An 8,653-nucleotide genomic window follows, 5' to 3' on the forward strand; every position below is an offset into this window, starting at 1 on the left:
TTTATTTCCTTGCTCCCCACGCTCAAACCAGGAAGTCAAAACTTCATCTCCTTCCCTCAAATTAGTCCCCATACATTTGCTTGATCCCCAAGGCCTTCCCCCTTCTAGAATCATTCCAAAATTTATAAATTCCATTCAATTTATGATACATTTCAATACCAAAATCAATTCACAAAACTGAGAAAATCATCCCCCTTATTCCTCCAATTGCTCGAACCACCACCACCTCAACCACCTACACCACCATTACCACCACCATTCGTAACACCCCCAGCCACCTAGACCACCGTCGCCCCACAACACCACCGCACGCACCACCTCCTTCCCTCTCCTTCCCCTCGTCACACTCCCCTGCTTCCTCCTCCTTCGCCCCACCGCACCAACACCACACCACGCACCACCACCTCCAGCCACCTTCACCACCTTGGCAACCAACTGCTGCCATCGACGGACCGCCCTGCTCCCGCCCAAAACCACCATAAACACCCCACAAAAAAACTCCCCTGCCTTCGCCCAATCGTACCCCTTCTCCCTCCTCTCTAGCTGTTGCACCGCCCAGAAACCACCACCTCCTTCGCCTCCGGCGCGGTTTCGCGTTGCTGCGCCACCCAACTCAGCCGTCCTCTCCTCCCTTTCCTCCTCCTCCTCCTCCTCCTCCTCCGTGCTCTGCTTCTGTTCTCCCTTCCCCTGCTCGTGCCCCTTATTTGCAGAAAACCAAAAACCAATATATATATATATGTAATTCGATTAAAAATTCGATTAATAATAATATTTTCTTTAAATTTCGAAATTATATTTTATTAAAATTCTTTATTTACAAATCCATTACTTATAAAATTTATGATTTATAAAATATTGATTTTATAATTATTTATCGATCTAGTACTAATTCAGTAATTTTTTTTTTGAAAGAAATTGGACCCGGAGCTCAGGACGAACGACCCAACGAAAATCCTTAGCAAAATCGTGGAAGTGAGGTAACGGCTATTGCTAGTACCCGCAATTCCCTTATAAATGCGATTATGAAATTACAACGTTATGATTGATTTATGAACTGAATGTTTTAACATGTTTTATGAATTGCGGGAAATGAATATGATTTGATTGAATTATCTATTATAATATGATTTGATTTAATTATTTATTATAATATGATTTGATGGATTTTTTCTCATAATATGATTGATTGAATTTCTTATAAAATGATGTTTATAAGAAACCACGAAAGAAATGATGTTTTATTATGATCTCATGATCTAAAGGAATTATGTTACTTCAACTGAAGTAAAAAGGCTAAAATATAAAATTAAACGAAACATGATAAATGAAAGTAAAAGACCTAGCCCGTTTGGCAGTATATGTTCACAGGTTACTATTCTCGGTCATGCATGTACCCATGGGGCATCCGCGCATTGAGCCAAGGCTCTCATGTGTTCGGGCCAAGGCCCCATGTTTTATGGACAACGATCCATCGTGGAAGACGTTCCACCATGTCATACTTGCCACGACTAGCATGTGCACCCTAAAGATATGAATGAATTAAATAAAGGACTTTATAAATGTTTTACTATATTCTATTCTCCCTGAGTTATTAAATAAAATGAATTGAAATGAATTTACGTTGCTAGAATAGTTCGTTACTGAGTCTTCGGCTCACTGTTTTTGTTTTCTGTTTTAGGTACTGATGGGGACGATGGACACGAGTAGTGGCGAGGAATTTCACTTTAATATTATCCACCTAGTTTATGCTTACAGTTTTAATAGTTTAATAGTTTTAATTAAAGACTTTTAGTAAGTTATGTACTTTCATTTTGGTATTATAAAGGATTATATATACATTTTGGAGTAATTAATAGCTTACGATTGATGTTTGCCTTGAAATTTCCAAAGGGAAGTACGACAGGTAATGTCCCGACCTAATTAGGTTAATTCCGCTGCTAATTATGCCTTAATAATTGAATTAGAGGTCGGGGTGTTACACCTACGGACAGTCGGACCATACCGATGTCTTAATTGTATTATTCAAGGAGTACAGGTTCTCCGACCAGACTCCCCCCATTGTTCATACTCAAGGTATATACGTTCCAAGAGTTTTGAAGATCATTAAGGTTACACTTTATGTTAATTATTATGTTATGATCAAGGCAACTCAAGACTCTACACAAGACATAACGTGCAAACAATTAAACAATTAAACAACTCCACAATGACACTTCATTTTTAATCCTTTAGGACTTGTGATCAAACATAGACTCAAGTGAAATTACTCCCATTTTTCCTTCTCAAAAACACTGTTTGAGATAACCCGACATTGCCCATTAACAAACGGGGTGTGCCCTTAGCACGAATTTTCCTTAATTCAATTCACATAGACTCTCTAAACATATTCTACCCCTTGGTAGAATAAATAATGCACTCCGGCAATATTCAATAGGCTCAACATATGCTAGACATCCCGTACTATAACATAATAATAACTTGCATGCGCAACTCTCATACATGCAAACCAACTTGAACAACATGCTTGACATAATTCAACGATTATAAAAGTCCATAACATGATAGTTCAGCAGAATCTATAAAGCATAATTCAATTCATAACATGCTCGTTCACATAGATTCAATAATAATAAACACATGCTTGTCTACACATCAAACATGAATTCCCAACATATAAGTTCACATGATTCGCATTCAATACACTTCACAGAGTGCTCAAGGGATGGGTGGTCACCCTAGTCTTGTACGTACCTGGAATACCTAAGTACGGGGGCCACTGTGCGAATCACGACTCAATAGAAATCAACTCCTATAAACACAAAGGAGAAACTTAATTATTAATTATGTTTACTAAATTTCCAGAAACTATTTAAGAAATTAAAACCCTTGTTTTAATTAGAAATTAACCGTTATTCGTTAAATTAATAGTCTCAAATAGTCAAATCAAGTCCTAGTATAAAAACATTGACTTTTTAGCTTTAAAATCACTAAAATCAACTCTTTAAAGCTTAATAACAAATCTAAAAATTTAACTTGATTCCCATAATTTAAATCGTCATTAAATTATGTGAATCAATCGCTTGAACAATTGGAATTAAAATCCTAATAATGGGTCATCATAAAAACTATGTTTTGACCTTAAAAATTGACACTTTATTATTTCATTAAATCTGAAAATAATAATTTCAAACATTAAAATCAATCTCATCAATTTAATTACGACAATAATAAAATACGGTGTTCATAAATGTTCCCAATAATATAAATAATCCAAAATAATTAAATAATAAAATATTTTTAAAAACGGAATTCGGAAAAGATTAAAATTATACGGAACGAGCAACACACAACACACAACACACATGAGTCCGTGTGCGTGTGTGCGGCATCGTCGGGAAGGCAGCAACAGCAGGGGTGCAACAACACCGCACCAACACGCAGCAACAAGCTTGCGTGCTGGGCGAGGGCTGCGACGAGAGAAAGAGAAAGGGTGTGCGAGAGGCAAGGGAAAAGACAGCAAGGGAGTGCTAGGAATAGTTCTCGAAAGCACGGGGTGCAGCAACGAGCAGCAGCGCTCGTGCTGAGTGCTCGGTGAGGGGCGACGGACAAGGAGAGAAAAATTACTGCAGCAGGATTTTAGAACGCTCATAACTTTTGATTTATAACTCGGAATTCATCAATTCTTAAATTTCAAGAACTTTTCGAGATCTACAACTTTTAAGAAGAAACCATTTTCTGCAAACGAACAGAAATATGTGAAAAACGGCCAAACATAAGTTCGGCGAAAGAAAGGGGAATTTAGGGTTAGGGTTTTACTTTTAGGTTTAATGAATAATAGTGAGAGATTTTGAGGGTGAGCACCTATATTTATAGGTTTAGGAAACTCAAAGATGGGTTAGGCTTTAGGATTCCCTTACGGGCTTCATAAAACATAAGATGGGCTTGCTTAATTTGTTTGGGCTTGAACTTGGAATTGAATTGGGCTAGATTCATTTAAAAATCGTTTTACTATTGAAACCCAATTAAATTCCCAACATGAAATAATAAATTCTTTTTGTAATTAATTAAAATAATAACTATTCTAATTAATTAAAAATACATTTAAATAATATTTAAATGCGATTTAAATTCTAAAAATCATAAAAATACTTTATAAATATAATAAAATATATTTATAAATACAGAAAAATACGAGGTATTACAGTCTACCCTCCTTAAAAGAAGTTTCGTCCCGAAACTTGGGCACAAAAATAATAATTTGAAATCAAAACTTGAGACTTTATGAGACTATATTGGGTTTTCTTTGCAAAAAAATTTTAGTTGCTGTACTCTTTAAGTAATTCAACATGACAATGTCAAGTGCAATTTCCATAGAAAGCACTAGATTAAGCACAAAATAAGGGAAAATAAGGTAAAAAGCGCGAAATTCTACCGCACTCTACCCCCCTTAAAAGAAACGAGTTACGACCCCGTAACTCAACTACCCTCGGGAAATAGCTAGGGATAGTTCTTTCTCATGTCGTCCTCGGCTTCCCGGGACGACAACTTGATTAGACCACACAATTTTCACAATCTTAACACCCGTAGTTCGTGAACTATGCACTTACTATCCAGAATTTGACTGGTCTTTCCTCGAAAGATAAAATTTGGTCTAATTCTATGGTTTCCGGTTGCAACACATGCGACTTATCTGGAACATACTTTCTCAATTGAGATATATGAAACACATTATGCACTCTATGCAGGTCCATGAGTAAGGCTAGTCTATAAGCTACCTTTCCTATCCATTCTAGGATTTCATATGGGCCTATGTACTTTGGATTAGATTTTATTTCTTGCCAAATCTCATCACACCTTTCATTGGTGAAACTTTGAGTAATAAATTGTCACCCACTAGAAATTTTTGTCAAGTATGCATAGCTCTTTTGTTGATCTTGCGCTGCTTGAATCTTTGATTGAATAGTTCTAATTTGGTTCATTGTGTCCTCTATCATTTGAGGTCCTAACACAACTGTCTTACTGACGTCGCTCCAACATAGTGGATTTCTAAGTTTCCTTCCATACAAGGCTCAAATAGTGTCATTCCTAAACTGGCATGATAGCTATTGTTATAGGGAAATCAATCAAATCTAAGCTATCTCCCCAACTTCCTTGGAAATCAATTTCACTTGCACGAGGCATATCCTCAAGTGTCTAAATGGTTCTCTCAGTTTGTCCATATGTGGATGGATGGAACACTATACTCATTTTCAATGTCGTGCCAAAGTTCTTTTGTACACTTTCCTAGAAGATTGAAAGAAACCTTGAATCCATATCTGACACAATATCCTTAGGAACTCCATGTAGTCTCACAACATACTTAATGCAAGCCTTAGCAAGTTGCTCCATATTTCTAGGTCTCCTTAATTGGTATAAAAACTGTTGGCTTGGTCAGTATATCTACCGCAACCCAATTGGTGGCATTTCCTAACTTTGACTTGGGCAAACAAGTGACAAAGTCCATTGAAATACAGTCTGATTTTGAACTTTGAAATTCTAATGGTTGAACCTTTCCTTGAGCTCTCTATGTTCTATTTTTACCTTCTAACAAGTCAAATATCTAGCTACAACTCAGCTACTTCATTCTTCATTCTTGGCCATTAATAGACACTTTTCAAATCCTTATACAACTTGTCACCACCTGGGTGAACAGAATATGGTGTATTATGACCTTCTCTCATAAGCTTTTCTTTAACTCTTCGCACATTTGAGGCACACAACACCTTCCTTTGTGCCTAAAATTTCATCAACATGAATCTTAAAATCTATTTCCTTCCCTTGCGAAATCTTTTCCTTGATTCGCTCCAAGTTAACATCTTCGATTTGACTCTCCTTAATCTCATCCATGCAAACACTATGGCTGCTAGCTCTATGTCATGGGTAAGGTACTTAGCTTTATAAGGTATTAATTGCCTTGATGCATACGCAATAACCTTCTCGTTCTGCATCAATACACACCCTAAACTATTCTTTGATGCATCACTATACTCATCGTAGGTATCATTTCCATCTGGTAGAGTTAACACTGACGCGGTTGTCAAACACATCTTTAAAGCTTGGAATGCTTCCTTACAATTCTCATTCCACTCAAACTTAGCTTCTTTCTTCATCAAAGTAGTCATTGTTTTGGCTATCCTAGACAAGTCTTGCAAAAAGCGTCTATAATATCCAGCTAAACTAAGAAAACTTCAAATTTCAGTGACACTCTTTGGTGTAGGCCATTCACTATCAACTTTAAACTTGCCAAGATTCACTACAACTTCTTCTTTAGACACTAGATACCCCAAAATGTGACATTCTCCATCCAGAATTCACACATCGATAATTTGGCATAGAACTGGTTATCCCTTAGTGTACTTAACATAGACCCTAAATGTCCAACATGTTCTTTATTGCTCTTCGAATACACCAAGATATCATCTATAAAAAACACTACAAACTTATCCATAAATGCATGGAACACACGATTCTTCAAGTCCATGAATATTGTAGGTGCATTGGCCAACCCAAATGGCATAACAGTGAACTCGAAATGACTATATCTTTTCCTAAATGCAGTCTTTGGTATATCGTTATCCGTAATTCTCAATTGATGATAACCTGATCACAATTCGATCTTCAAGAAAATTCCTGCTTCTTTAAATTGGTCAAAGTAGGTGTCTATCCTAGGCAAAAGGGTACTTTGCTCTTAATTATGACCTCCTTGGGTTCCTTGTAGTATATACAATGTCTCATACTCTTAATTATCCTTCTCTTTCATAAACACGATTGGTGCTCCCCATTGTGATGCACTTGGTTTAATATATTTTTCTCCAACAAATCTTTCAATTGATCCTTCAACTCACTCACTTCTTCTGGAGTTATTCTATATGGAGCTTCCGAAATAGGTGCATTTCCAGGTGCTAAGTCAATGGTAAAGTCAATAGGTCGATTAGGAGGTATTCCCGGGTTCTCTTCCGGAAACACATCTAGAAATTCATTCATAACTGTAATGTCCTCAGGTTTATTCTTAACTTCCTTATCGAGGTCTCTCACGTTGTATAAGAAAACTGGATTCCCTTCATTGACCAGCTTAAAGAGTTCCATTTCCGTGATAATTCATATGTTTCTAGGCTTACCAAAACGACGATAGGTACTACTGTACTTAAGCTAGATCTCACATCAACCTTCTGCTTTTCACAGTCAATTTTGTCTTTGAACATGGCCAACCAATCCATCACTAAAATCACCTCCAATTCTCCTAATTAAATCTCAATCAGGTTAGACAGGAAAATGGTTTTGCCTATCGTCAAGGCACATTCTTATGAATCTTGGTACTTACTATACTAGCAGTTGGTATACTTATGGGTACCTCAATGACTGTGGTTCCCAACATCCTTTCTCTTTTTGCTAGTTTCGCTTGCAATCTTGTTCTTCCTCACCTATAGTCCATACAGATGAGCGGCCTTTCTATATATATATAGAGGGTATCTAGAGAAGTAAGGATCTCTCCAGATAGTAACACCTATAAATCCATTTGACAATCTATTTTCAAACCTTTGAGCCTTAAGATCTTCCGTTGCCACCATTTCAGGTGCAAACTTAGACAATTCTACAAATTGGAATAGTATTCAGTCACAGTCATCCCATCCATCTCCAGCTCAATGAACTCTTGGGCTTCCTGCTTTTTCAAGTATGGTTGGTAAAATTTGGTTCATAAGGCATCTTTGAATGATTCCCATCCAAATCCAGGTGTATCTCTCAAAGCGTTCACACACCTTTGCCATCATAAATCAGCTTCTCTCCTAAGGTAATACACAACATTATTCACCCTAAGGTTCTCTAGACAATTTACAACAACCATCAATTTATCAAACTATCTAAGCCAGTTCTCCAGTACACTTGGTTCAGACTCCCCTTGGTACAGTGGAAGGTTACTCTGGACTCCCATCTTGAACATTCCCCTAGAAGGGTCATTAATTAAAATTTTCCTACTCTCTGCTAGGTTCTAAAGTACTGCGGCCAGTTGCCTAACAATATTGGATATCCCTTGATCATCCACGATCACTTTAATGATTGAGTTTGACATGGACAACACTAAGGTTACAGGCCAACAAACCCATTAAATTTCATTACAATAATGCATAAAATTTCGAACATGATAGGGAAAGTGGAGCCACCTACTAGCCACCCCCTTGACTTGTTCGAACCACATAGCTAAGTGGAAACTAACCACGATGCATTTAGTTAATAATTAATATGAGAAATAAAACACATCATCCCTTTGCGTTGATTGCTCGAACTCACTTGAATTAAACAAGCTTAGAAACTTAGAGAAGAGTATTGAAAAAAAGCAAAGTACTTTTATTGCTTCAATGAGAATTCCACATCCTTTAATCAATGAGCAACTTGTTCAACTGGAACCATAAATAGTAGCTTCGCTACTTTATTGTTCAACATTAACTGGGAGAATTTACTAAGTCAAACAATACTTAAACGTTAGCGACATCACGCCTATCATCTCTTTATCTGTAATCCTCGGGAGTAAAATCTTGATCCTCTAGATCATCCATGTTGTCTTCCCGATCATAATATTTATCCATATCCTCATTATCATGTTGTGACACTCTATTAA

This window comes from Spinacia oleracea, chromosome 3 (genome assembly GCF_020520425.1).
Source record: "Spinacia oleracea cultivar Varoflay chromosome 3, BTI_SOV_V1, whole genome shotgun sequence".
In the NCBI taxonomy this organism is placed as follows: domain Eukaryota; kingdom Viridiplantae; phylum Streptophyta; class Magnoliopsida; order Caryophyllales; family Amaranthaceae; genus Spinacia; species Spinacia oleracea.